We start from the raw sequence: 12,530 nt of genomic DNA, 5'->3' as shown, positions 1-12,530 counted from the left end.
AGTGCCTTCCGCCGTGCCCTTAAAACCCACTTTTTCCAGCAAGCCGGGCTGGCTTAGGAAGAAAATTTTTTAAAATTGTTAAATGTTTAATTGGTTTGTGGTTTTTTAAATTTTGGGCCAAATTTATATAGATTTTAATTGTTTTTAATATTTGTATTTCATGTTTTTAATTCTGGCTGTGCACCGCCCTGAGTCCTCAGGGAGAAGGGCGGTATATAAATTGAAAAATAAATAAATAAATAAATATGGAGAGAGACAAAGAGTTCATTCACTTCTAACTCCTCTGCTTTACATTTTTTCTCCATAGAATGATGGCTGTCATGAATGCTCCCAACATATCCAGGTGTACCTACCTGCTTCCTGAGTTTCATCTGGCCAAGGAATTCTCAACCCATGTAAAGTGGCAAGAAGACTTGTAAAGGAAAGTTAATCAATGGAATAGTTTGGACCAGGGATCACCAACCTTTCGGACCTCAGGGACCACTAAATTCATAATTTTAAATCCCGCGGACTACTAATATGATCTGCCTAATGACTGGCTGGGTGGGCGTGGCTAGGTGGCCAGGTGACTGGATGGGCATGGCCAACTCAATGTCACTCACATCAAGGGGCACCTTGTCGGCCTCTACTCGCCTCTCCCCTCCCAGCCACTCATCACCTGCCCACCTGGGCTCCTTAGGGCCCCAAACAGGAAGCAGTTGTTGGAGTTAAGCAGCCACCATGAAAAAGAGTCAGCAAAACAGCTGGCTCAGTTCAAATTGGATCTGGCTGAGAAGGAGGCTCAGTAGAAGCACCTCACTGAGGACTAGGAGCATAGGCTTTCCAAGCAGAGGGAAGACCTGCAGGAGTGCAAGGCCAGGTACCGGCACCTGGAGGCTCAGCAGGCTGAGATGGTCAGCCACTTCCAGACCATGATGCAGTCCCACTGGAACGAGATCCTCCAGCTCTTCACCACCAGTGGCACTTCCCTCCAGCCTTCGCCCAAAGCCCTGCACCAGGAGGCTGAAGCAAGTCGGAATTTCTGCCCCCCTCTGACCCACACAAAAAGACCCTGACGGGGGATACTCTCTGCAGTAACACAAATGTTCACTGCACATATCTGGCCCAGGGGCCATAGTTTGAGGACCCCTGATTTAGTGCAATATAAAAAATACAAATAATTTTTCTGAGGACCACCAAAATTTTCTCACGGACCACCAATGGCCCATAAATCACCAGTTGGTGACCGCTGATTTTGACAACCATTTGACTGGGATGGCATAAGGCTCCTGCCTTGAGCAGAAGGTTGGATTAGAAGACCTCTGAGGTTCCTTCCAGCCCTATGATTCTAATTCAGATTTATTTCCGACAAGCGCAGAAGACAATCTTTTAACACAGTTTTGTGAAATGACACAAGTAGCAGCTTGGCAGTTCTACTTGTACATGGAAAATGCTGTGGAGAGAATTTCATTCTCTTAAAACATTACTGCCAGACGTCAAGACATGAGAGAAAAATATTATATATGAAAAGAAACAGGACAGAATGTATTAGGAAGGCTGAATACTAATGAACATTATTTTTCTTTCTTTCTTGTATTGCATAATTGTTGCGAAATATTTACAGGTCCTTCCTGGAACAGTTCTCTCAGATTTGTTCTCAGATGTTTGCAAATTATAGTCAAGAGAATTGCAATATGACCTTTTTCTTTCAACCAAGAGTTTTGAGGGTTTGCTTATCTGAACTTCCTCTTTTTTTTTTTTTAATTTGATTTATATGCCGTCCTTCTCCGGAGACTCAGGGCGGCTTACAATGCGTTAAGCAATAGCCTTCATACTTTTGTATATTTTTACAAAGTCAGCTTATTGCCCCCACAAACTGGGTCCTCATTTTACCTACCTTAGAAAGGATGGAAGGCTGAGTCAACCTTGAGCATGGCAAGATTCGAACTTACTAATTGCAGACAGCTGGAATTAAATTACAATGCATTAGTCTGCTGAGCTATCCAGGCTCCTCTTTTCTCACTTTAATTTGCTGACCTCAAAATCAAGAACCATCAGCACTGTCTGCTAATTTAAATGGGTTTAAAAGAATGTAATTTGTTTTATTTTGATATAACTTGTAGATAAAATCTACCCACTGTGGTTTATTCAACAAGTATACATGAAGAAACCACATCTTACCATACGCAAGCCAAGCAAACTTGATTGCCATTGTGGGAGCTTAATACATTTTTTAGAGGTGAGAGTCCCAGTAGGAAATGCAATACCATAACACGCTCCAAGATTTTCAGGTATTTTAAGGTGATGTTTTAGGATATCAGTAGGGTAGTTTTGGGCCAGTCCCTATCACTTAGCCCAATCCTCACAGGATTGTGGTATGGGGAGAGAATAGGAAGAGGGAGTAATATGCTTTCTTCCAGGGGTGGGTTCTACTTACTTTTACTACTGGTTCACAACGGGGCTGCGCACAGAAGCTTCCTGATGACATTGGGGTCATTAGGTGGAGCCTCACGCCGGTTTTACTACCGTTTCTATAGAACTAGTCCGAAACGGGGGCAACCCACCACTGCTTTCTTCCTTTGGCATGACAGTATAGAAACAGGCAATTCTTATTTTTTATTAACCACGGAAGGAGACAATCAGGTTTAGTACTATAGAACAGCAAAGGAATTCATTCCAGAATTCACCTTCATATTATACTTATTGGAAGAGTGTAGAACAATCCTTTGGAATTAAGCCTACAACTTTGATAATAATCAGAAGGGATTTTAATGCTTGAGAAGATAGGCATGATTCCATGCATTTTAGTCAGTTCATTTTTATTCATTTTTTTCCATTCCAACATTTCATTCATATATTTTTATTCATCCATTCATTCATAGGACTGTTGCTGAAGTCGTAGGCTGCATTAACAGAAGAACAGTATCGAGGTAATGTGAAGTGTTAGTATTGCAGGTAAGAATGCACTTGGAATATTGGTCACCAGGATATAAAAATGGTAGTTGGGACCTTTAGAAAGAATGCAGAGAAGAGCATCAAAGGTGATTAGGGGACTGGAGACTGAAGCAAACAATGAATGGTTGCAGGAATTGAGTAAGTCTTGTCTGATAAAGAGAAGGATTAGGGATGTCAGGATAGCATTTTAGGGGAGAGAAGAGAGGGTTGACTTATTCTCTAAAACAGTGGTCCCCAATCTTTGTGCTTTGGAAGCCCAGCTAGAAGGGGGAGACAGGAACTGGGCGATGTGAGTGGTGGGTCAGTGCGCAAGTGCAGGTGCATAGCTCAACTCACATGAGTGGTGGACCAGTGTGCATGTGCATGCAGCTGGACTGCAAGTTGAGCTGTGTGCACATGTGTATGTTCACCTGCCTGCCACTCACTTGAGTCGAGCTATGCACTCACATGCATGCGCCAGCCCATGTCCTGATTGTGAACAGGCCACAGCCTGGTAGTGGGCCATGGCCCAAGGGTTGGAGAACCCCGCTCTAAAGCATCTGAGGACAGGACAGGAAATAACAGATGGAAACATATCAAAGAGAGAATCAACCTAAAATTAAGATTATTTTTTTTTGGTCAGTGAGAACAATTAATCAATAGAACAGTTTATCTCCGGAAGTTGTGGTGCTTCATCACTGGAGGTTTTCAAGAAGAAACTGGACCGCTGTTTGTCCAGAATGGTATAGGGTCCCTTTCTTGAGCAGGGGTTTGGACTAGAAGACCTCCAAGATCCCTTTGTAACTTTATTACGTTGCATTCTGTATTTGTTTGGTTTAATATAGTGTTCCACTCACACAGATGCAACTTTGTGCAGGTCTCATTGGGTTGTAATTGATTATGAAAACATGGTCTGCAACCTTGTTTGGGGTGCACAGAAGAGGACACAGAGTGGACCTGGTTAGTGACCTAAAAGTCCTTCCTCGCCTTTTAATTAATGTTTAACATTGAATTTTAATCATCCTTGCCTCTGTTTAATGTACTATTTATATTATATATTATGTAATAAACTATCTATTTTGCATACTGTTCTTACATTTTCATGTTTTATCTGTGCAACACCCAGAGTCCCTCTGTAAGCGAGATGTATAGTTTCAAAATGTGATAAAGAAACAAACAAATAAATAATATTGTGAATAAATACCTTCAAATCAATAAGAATTAAAAACTATAACACATCTTAGACAAATCTCAGTCAATTCAATAGCCCCTAAAGAAGGATCAACAGGTGTCATAGCCCATCATGAGGGCAAATACTATATATAGCATTTCTATTTCTATATCTTACTATCTATTTCTATATCTTACAAAAAGCCATCAAGGGCAGAACCATCCTCATCCCAGAGGCTAGGGGATGGAAATAGTCTCTTTTATTAGGGTAGGCATTACAGTAGAAAAGGCATGTTTCCTGGGCACATTAGATGGCATTGTTTAATAGAAGCTATCAAGAACATCTCCATTTGGTCAGATCTTGTGTACAGGGGAAAATAATCAGAGATAGTTCTGCAAATGACCTGACCATGTGTCCTTCTATGAAGGAAGAACTTCTCAGTGAAGGAAGAACTTTTCAATCCCAGAACTAAAAACATAATAATTGTAATCTAGCAGGATTTTACTTGAAATAGCTGGTTATTTGCTTTCCTCTGTATGCATGTAATGGTTCATTGAAGTGAAATAAACAAGTAGAATTCTACTTTCAATAGGGTATGTTATGTGTTGTTAATTGGTGTCTTACAATTTGCCCTCAACTTTATGAATATGATAGTTGAGTCATGCTTAGATAGTGACCATATTTTCCTGGTTCCATGAATGTATCCCCAGATGATAATGATAGAAACCAATATTAAAGAGGGCATTTTTTTTCTTTTTATGACTCTTTTAATTCCTTATTTGGAGTCAGATTGACTGAATGGTGCTGAGCTTTTTACTGGCCAGATGCCCTTCCTGATGCCTATGCAGAGTTTGCAGCAGATATTTTCTCTTTATGCCTTGATAAAGAAACATCTGCTGCTCCTAGGATTGAACTCTCAACCTTCCAAGAGAGAGGTGAGCATTTTCATGCCTAGGCCACAATGCTGCTAAAGAGGACACTGTTAGCTGCATCAAATTGTTAAGGACATTGTCCAATTTTAAGGGCATTGTTATCTGGGTCAAATGGAACAAAAGATGTACTAAAGACACTGCATCATGGCTAAATTTGTCATTCATAGGAGAAATCTGTTCAAGCTTCACAAATGAGATGACATCACTTGGATATATTGGACCATATCAATCACTGTTGTTTTGATTATTTACAAAAGTTTTGTGTTATTGAATAAATAAGCAGATATACTAGCAGAGAAATGAATGCCAGGCATGTCTTGGCAAAGACTGTGTGGAGTATTGAAAGAAATTTATAACCACCATAACTTGATTTGTGTGCAGGAATTGTCAAAAAACATTAGAAGAATCTTCTTAGTGAGTAAAAACAGGTGGCCATTATATCTATCTATCTCCTGAGCAATTATCAAGATGGATTCTTCTTTCTTTCTTTCTTTCTTTCTTTCTTTCTTTCTTTCTTTCTTTCTTTCTTTCTTTCTTTCTTTCTTTCTTTCTTTCTTTCTTTTTTTGCCAAATTAATATCAATTTGGTAAATTGCCAACCAGCCCAAGTAATCATGTTCTAGTGCACAGGCAGGAGAAACACTTCACAGCCTTGAATACATTCTCTAACCCAAGCCATCTGCTGTGGAGTTGGGTAATGAACTTTGTCCTGCAGTAACCATACCAGCAGCTCTCTGTAATGGTATGTGAGAATGACCTGGGGGGGGGGGGAGAGAGAGAGGTCAGCTAAAAGGCAACTTTGGCCACAGCAGGAATATGGGTAGATCAACAGTTCAGAAGGGACTCTCCCTAGTTTCTTGAGTTGTAAAAGTATGTCTAGATAAATGTACTTCCAGGCTTGCAAGATTCTTTTAGTATAACCTTACAATAAAGTGGACTTAGTTCATCAGCCATATTTCCTGTTCAGAGGTGGTATTCAGCAGGTTCTGATCATTTCTGGAGAACCGGTAGCGGAAATTTTGAGTAGTTTGGAAAACTGGTAAAAACCACCTCTGACTGGCCCTACCCCCATCTATTCTCTGCCTGCCGAGTCCCAGCTGATTGGGAGGAAATGGGGATTTTGCAGTAACCTTCCCCTGGAATGGGGAGAGAATGGAGATTTTACAGTATCCTTCTTCTGTCACATCCACCAAGCCATGCTCACCAAGCCATGCCCACAGAACCGGTAGTAAAAGATTTTGAATCCCACCACTGTTCCTGTCTAGTCTACCTTGCAAGGCTAATACTACCAAACTGATTGAGTCTCAACTAGTGCTCCCTACACTAAATTAAAATAGCAATAGCACTTAGTCTTACATAAAGCCCCATGGTGCTTTACAGCACTCTCAGGGTGCTTACAAAGTCAACATATTGCTGTCAACAGTCTGGGTCCTCATTTTATTCTGAATAAAATAATATATTCTGAATATTCTACTTTTACTAACCTCAGAAGAATGGAAGGCTGAATCAATCCTGAGCACCCTCACAATCGAACTCCAGACTGTACAGTTTGCAGAGTTTGTCTACAATACTACACTCTAACCACCGAGCCCCTAGGCCTGCTGAGGAAGCTTATTGTTTGGGTATGAACAAAAAAACTTTAAATCTGGGTGTATTTAGCGCAATTTAGTTGTATACCATTTGATTGAAAAATATATTCTTTAATTTAAATGATCCCTTGTTCCTTCTTGAACTTTGAGTTTGCTTTTAAAACCATTCAAAGGCAATTTTATGGGACAAACTTAGGAACATAGGAACTTAAGAACATCTTATGTAGAGACCCTTCACCTAAGATCTTACCCTCCTAATCTTCTGGATGACTGAATTTCTGGCTTTTCACCAAGCCACTGGAGTAGAATGAGGGTGGAATTCTTTAGTATAGTTGAATGCTGATGTGGGGAGGAGTGTTTGCCTTTGGGATGCTGGGATTCTTAATTATATTTTTCTAGTTTTTTTTTTAATGTTTTCACTGCTGTTTTGTGAGCTACCTATGGTTGTGGCACATATGATGGGTGGTCATATAAGTCTTTTACATAAATAACAACGTAAAATAACATAATTTTTCTGTCAATTTGGCTGTCTTTTTCTCATCCAGAAACACTGTGCTAATAATACTGTTCTAATAGATCAACAGATGATGCTGTTAATATGCTCTGCACTACATCCTACAACATTCTGAATCTCCAAAGACCTATGCAAGGGTCCTCTTTGTAGACTTTAGTTCAGCATTCAATACCATCATTCCAGACACTCTTCTAACTAAGATAAACCAGCTACAGGTACCTGAACACACACTTGTAAGTGGATCATAAGCTTCGTAACAAACAGGAAGCAGCAGATGAAGCTAAGCAGAATCACATCCTGTACCTGTACAATTAGCACAGACCCCCCCCCCCCAGGCTGTGTGCTCTTCCACTTCTCTTCTCTCTGTATACCAATGACTGGATCTCTAATGATCCATTAAACTACTGAAGTTGGAAGATGATACAACAGTGATCAATCTCATTCGAGGCAATGATAAATCCACATGCAGATGGGAGGTTGAAAAACTAGCCTCATGTTGCAACTGGAACAATCTGGAACTGAACACACTCAAAACCGTAGAAATGGTGGTAGACTTTAGGAGAAACTCTTCCATACTTCCACCTCTCACAATACTAGACAACACAGGAATCTTCTTCAGCACCATAGTTCTAAGGCCTCAATTCTTTGGCGTTCAGCCTTTCTTATGGTCCAACTTTCACAGCCAGACTGTCACTGCGTTATTTTCTTTCCCAGCTGAGCTCATTATTTCTGGACTATCTGACTCTCCATACCTTGCCAAGAATTGTTATCAAAAGTTACTACGCATGTCCATCCACCCACATTCCTTCACACTCTTTCCTTTGTTCTCCTGCCAGCAAGGTCCGGCTTGGACCGGCAGGAGACCTCGCTTGCCAAAATGTAACAATTACTTTTCTTAGTTAGTGAGGTGTTTTATTTTTCTTTATAACAAATAAATGAGTTTTATTAGAAACCTTTTCCTCGCGTTTCTTTTCAGATTATTGCAACTTGGAATAAGCCACGATACATCTCCTCTAAACCAGGGTAATTAGTCCCAGAGCCAAACATGGGATTAATAAATGCCCTGACACAGACATTGCAACTGGGAAAACCATAGCCTTGACTTTTCTAATAGTGAGAGGTAAACCACAAAGGAATGTTTTTAAAAGTGGTTATTATGCAGAAAGGAATTCAGTAGATGTATATATTGGTACCCAATCTACATTCACTTTGTTTAGGATCAACATTTTTATTAGTTTATAGAATAAAATACAAAAATACAAAAGCAAATAGCATGACACAGAGGGGAGGAGAAGAGAAAGAGAGAAAGAAAAGAAAAAAAAATTACTCCCTACTCCCTTAGCAACAGCTAAATTGACCATTTTGATCAAAGAAAATAATATACGTACTTTTGTTTCTACTTGGAGACTGCTTCTGGACTTTGTACTTGAGGTGGAAAAAAAATGAAACTTTGATTTTGGGTTTTACTGATTAAATTGATATGTCATTATAGAAATGGCTAGTTTATACTGTTATGGAAAAGTAAATAGTTAAGGTTCAATGTTAATGCCTTATTTCAATCTACATTAACTTTGTAGCCCAAACCCTTAAACAAGCCAGATTTCCACCTTCTCCAACTGGCAAGCAACGAAACTCCCATCTTGCCATATGCTGATGATGCAGCAATTATTTCACTATTCCAATTGGCCTTTAGAGAGCCATAAAATTTATAATCCATCCTGCAGGGACAACATACCGGCCATTAACTTTCACAAAGCAAAATTATGGTATTTGCCAAAAAGATGAAACCCCGGAGATGGATAATCAAGGGAAATAAAATCAAACAGATCCATAACTTCATCTGGTTTTTTTTTTTTTTTAATCATCTGGAGATCTGGAAGGACCACACTGAGTATTTCAGGGGTAAAAAAAAAACAGTAAGATCCTCAAGGGCTGTTTAAAGGTTTTAATTATCTAAAGGAGAAGAACTGATCCCAGCAGTTTTAAAACTTTAGAGGTGAAATCCCTAGCCTAACTTTTATGGGGTACAAGTGGACTTCCACGTAATGAATTCAAGACTGTGCAGGCTAAGTTTTGTTCTTTCAATGGCAGACTAGTTGACACAGTACTTAAGACTAGAGACTGAGATACTTAAATAGAAAGGAGAGTTTGAGATAATTAGTTACTGGCTTTCCACCTCTTCAGATGCAGTCTCAGTAGCTTTGGCAGATAAACATTTATCAAAACAGAAAATCAAAATTGTTAAGAAACTCCTGACATAAGGCTTTGGGTAGAGTTCCTTATGTCTCTAAGACATAATCAGGCTAATCAGAATTTTTTTCAAGGAGTCAAAGGTGTAGAACACCAAAACAAAGGGAACTCAACAACAACATTTGGGTTAAAAATTCAACTTGAGAACCAGCAAATTATAGATCGTCTTCTATTTACAATTGTAATTGAGCCTAGAATTATGCTTGCAAGTTGTGGAAGTTGTTAAAGCGAGCCCCCATGTGACTGCACCCCTTTTTTTGAGGAAGTCGTGAAGCAAATGCTATGACTTTTAAGCAAAGGTGGCAGTTATTAAATAGCTCATTTTGGCCAATGGATGCTTTTTGGCAGAAACTGTGAGACACTGCAAATGACCATAAATGTAGACTGGTTGCCAAATACTCAAAACGAGATCATATGACTCCTGGAGTAGAGCAGCTGTCGGAAAACCAGGTGTTTTCTTTCTTTGGAGAGGTCCTTTGTAACTTGGTAGCCAAGTGACTGATTGTAAGTCAGGGACTACCTATGTTTCGGAAACTTACCTTTCCAAAGGTGTGAAGAAAATTCTACAAACAATGTTTGTAGATTCCATCTGGATTTTTTATTATGCCTTTTTAAAACTATGCAACTCAAGGCAGAAAACATACCTAATACCTTAATCCTGATCCTATTTTCTCCACAGCAATAATCCTGTCAGGTGAGCTGGGTGCACCTGGCCCAGGCAATTTTCATGCCTAAGGTGGGACTAGAAATCAGTCTCCTGGTTTCTTGTAATCACCTAACCATTACACCAAATTGCTTGTCTTTTTAATAGACAAAAGAACCTGCCACTGTGAATGTGGGAAAATGGAACAATAAGTTGCATTTTACTCTACTGACCTTTCTATAATAATTTGTACTTAAGATACATTAGGCCTGTACAGTTAGATTGCACATACTTTGGATGTGAAGTACCGCGTAATTCTCAGGATAGCCAATTTTGTATAGTTGTTGTGAAGATTTTGGCAACAGGTTGTTTAGCATATCTTGGATGGCACAGATTCTTGTTAATGTTCAACTATGTTTTACAAATTTGGTTTCATCTTTGTAAAAAAAAATAGAATGTGTTACATTAATATTATGGACTAACATAAGAAAAGACAAGCATGTTTACAATTTGTGGCTGAATTACATCATGTACTATCCACTTTTCAGTTAATTTAGTCTTTCTGGGAGCTGTGCTATAATCTCAGGCTGCCATTTGGTGATGCTGCGAAGTTACAGTATGTTTCCATATTCTTTGGCTTTTGTTCAACTCCAGGCACATACTATATTACAGGAAAAAGTGCATACATGTTCTATTAATTGCTTCTACTATTAGTAGAGTTGATTTAGGGCTCAATTGGAAATATCTAGTGGGCTTGGGAACTCCAATCCAGATAATGTATTAATAAATTGTGTGAAATCTGAGAAGTGCTGGAAGAGCTTCTCTACTGCTCTGAAAGATGTGACAGCACTGAGGTTGGAAGGCTCATGAAGCAGGTGGATGGTTTGGAGCAAAAGTTGGGTAATCACTGTAGTTTTAAGTCCTATGAATACATTGCTGGGTGCCTTGGCCAGACAGTGGTGGGGTGTAGAACTGATGGAACTGATTACATGAGAAGGACCTATTGTTTGGGATTATGCAATGGGGGCCAGGATCAGGATCAGGAATGGCGCTTAAACATTATATAAGCCACTGCAGGAAAACAACTTGCATTAAGTCAGTTGCCCCTATCTGGACCTAGGTGTTCAAATTGTTGGGTGCCTTGGTTTCCAGCTACTGCTGATAAATACATGTACAATATTGGTCCACCAAGACTGCATTCATCTAAGAAGTTGTGATTAATGAAGACTAAGCATGTATTACTCAGACTTATCTGCGCATCAGCCAAGATTTAGCCCTGTCAGAAATATAACCCTGTCACCTAAGTTTCAGGTCTTGCAGCAGCTGCAACAGCAAAGCCAGGGAGGAGAGTGTCTGTCGGTGTTGTATAAAATGCTCACAGTGGCAAGTAATACTGCCCTGAAGTTGGCTGGGTGTGAGCACCTTTGAGTGGAATTGGACGTCAACTGCCAACCACCCTTCTGCCCAAATCACGTTCTTGATAAGCAACTGCATGTTAGCTTAGTGCTGGCATTGGAGTTCCCTGGGCTTCTTTTATTGAATTACTTCAACCTCCATACCTTGGGGATGGCTGCACTGGCTCCCAGTGGTCTTCTGGGTGCGCTTCAAGGTGTTGGTTATCACCTTTAAAGCGCTCCATGCCATCGGACCTAGCTATCTTCGAGACCGCCTGATGCTACCGACGACCTCCCATCGACCCGTGCGCTCCCACAGAGAGGGCCTCCTCAGGGTGCCATCAGCCAATCAATGTAGGCTGGTGACCCCCAGGGGGAGGGCCTTCTCTGTTGGGGCACCTACCCTCTGGAATCAGTTGCCCCCAGAGATAAGGAGAATCCAAGACCTCGATGCCTTCCACCGTGCCCTTAAAACCCACTTTTTCCAGCAAGCCGGGCTGGCTTAAGAAGAAATTTTTTAAATGTTTTAAATGGTTTGTATTTTTACTTTTGGGCCAAATTTATATATATATTAATTGTTTTTAATATTTGTATTTCATGTTTTTTTAATTCTGGCTGTACACCGCCCTGAGTCCTCAGGGAGAAGGGCGGTATATAAATTGGAAATAAAATAAATAAAAATAAAATGTAATCTTATAGATTCATGTTCTTGACACAGGTAATTGCAGCCATAACTTAGATAGGCAGTCATAAGCCTTAATTCATAGCTTATGAGTCATAAGAATGGAGAACACTGACATCTGTGGTCAGATCACTTCCTTGTCAGATGATACATCACGGTGCCTTTGGCCTTCATGTGAAAGGCGATGTTTAGAATGGTCTTCATAGGCCTTTAGTAGATATACAGGGATTCCAGATAGCCTCTAGGATGGAGGCATTGGGGTGCATCCTGAGAGTGGGCAGTTTCATCTCATACCCAGCAGGGGTGGGTTCTACTTACTTTTACTACCGGTTTGCAACAGGGCCGTGCACGCTCTTCTGTGCATGCGCAGAAGCATTTTGATAACGTCAGGATTGGTGGGCGGAGCCTCCCACCGGCTTTACTACCGGTTCTATACAATTGGT

General features: G+C 40.2%; 2 long non-coding RNA genes across 2 annotated transcripts in view; both read left to right on the top strand.

Moving 5' to 3' along the window:
* LOC117678317 (uncharacterized) overlaps positions 1 to 859 on the top strand; it is a 49,078-nt gene extending 48,219 nt beyond the window's left edge. Inside the window, exon 3 of the long non-coding RNA XR_009620429.2 lies at positions 308 to 859. This is a non-coding gene — a long non-coding RNA (uncharacterized LOC117678317). The remainder of the gene's footprint in view (positions 1 to 307) is intronic.
* A 2,000-nt stretch (positions 860 to 2,859) lies between these two features.
* Positions 2,860 to 12,530, top strand: part of LOC148113077 (uncharacterized) — a 24,488-nt gene continuing 14,817 nt past the window's right edge. Inside the window, exon 1 of the long non-coding RNA XR_015728604.1 lies at positions 2,860 to 2,934. This is a non-coding gene — a long non-coding RNA (uncharacterized LOC148113077). The remainder of the gene's footprint in view (positions 2,935 to 12,530) is intronic.

The sequence above is a fragment of the Pantherophis guttatus genome, chromosome 6 (genome assembly GCF_059756535.1).
Source record: "Pantherophis guttatus breed Tessera chromosome 6, ASM5975653v1, whole genome shotgun sequence".
Classification (NCBI taxonomy): Eukaryota; Metazoa; Chordata; class Lepidosauria; order Squamata; family Colubridae; genus Pantherophis; species Pantherophis guttatus.
This window is presented reverse-complemented; position numbering and strand designations above follow the sequence as displayed.